Source organism: Limulus polyphemus, unplaced genomic scaffold, assembly GCF_000517525.1.
Source record: "Limulus polyphemus unplaced genomic scaffold, Limulus_polyphemus-2.1.2 Scaffold1416, whole genome shotgun sequence".
Taxonomy (NCBI): domain Eukaryota; kingdom Metazoa; phylum Arthropoda; class Merostomata; order Xiphosura; family Limulidae; genus Limulus; species Limulus polyphemus.
Window position 1 is genome coordinate 51,748 of NW_013667026.1, and position 1,026 is coordinate 52,773.

The window sequence follows — 1,026 nt, forward strand, 5'->3', positions numbered from 1 at the left end:
TAATAATTAGTTAAGTAATTAAACTTAAATTAAGTTTTAAGTTACTAATTAAAATTAAAATTACTTTATTACTAAGTACTAAGTGTCGTTTGTTGTATATATATATATATATATATATATATATGATTACACAGATTTGTTTCACACTCCAGAGGATGATGTTTCAACATTGAAATGTGTAGTGTCTGTTTTAAGACATTGATCAGTCTTAAAATAGAATTTAATTGTGTACTAAAATGTTGATCATTTGAATATTTTGAAAACATTTTCTTAAAATACAAAACAGTTCCAAAAAATAAAACTGCTGTACATTAACAATCACAGTTGTCATATTCCAAATATACAAGTTTCTGTTAGTTACTTGAGTAATGTTTAGATACAAAATTGTTCCCCCGAGGTCACACAGAATGGGTATATTATTAACAAAGTAATAGTTTTGTCATAAAATGGTTGTTTTCAATATGATGGTAGACATACATATATATATATATTTAATATATTGTTCTTTTTTTGTTGTTACAGTTTCTACATAATAATAGAGGATTTCGTGCAGTTGGAGGCATCTTACTTTTAATGGCTAGTTGCAGTTTTTAAAGACTGAATTATTATCATGTCATAGATAATACCAGAGAAACTTTTTTATGTCATTCTGTTGTTAGATAATAAAGAAAAATATCATAATGTTATTTTATTTATGAATAAATAACGTGAAAAATAATCTAACCAATTCCTGTTTTGTTTTGTTATAAAACACAAAAATTTTGGAATAAATGGTGTTGAAACGTATGGAAATAATAAAATTACACAGTGTTTTACTGAAAGTGTTGACATAATAAATAACACGAACAATAATCTCTAACCAATTTCCGTTTTTTTTTTGTTTTTTTTTATTATAAAATACAAAAATTTTGGAATAAATGATGATGTAATTGCAATCAAAATATGGTGTTTCCAACTATACACCTGGAAAAAGTTAAGCACCCCCAAATATTTTTCAGGATTGCTTATTGAAAATAAGGTTTAATT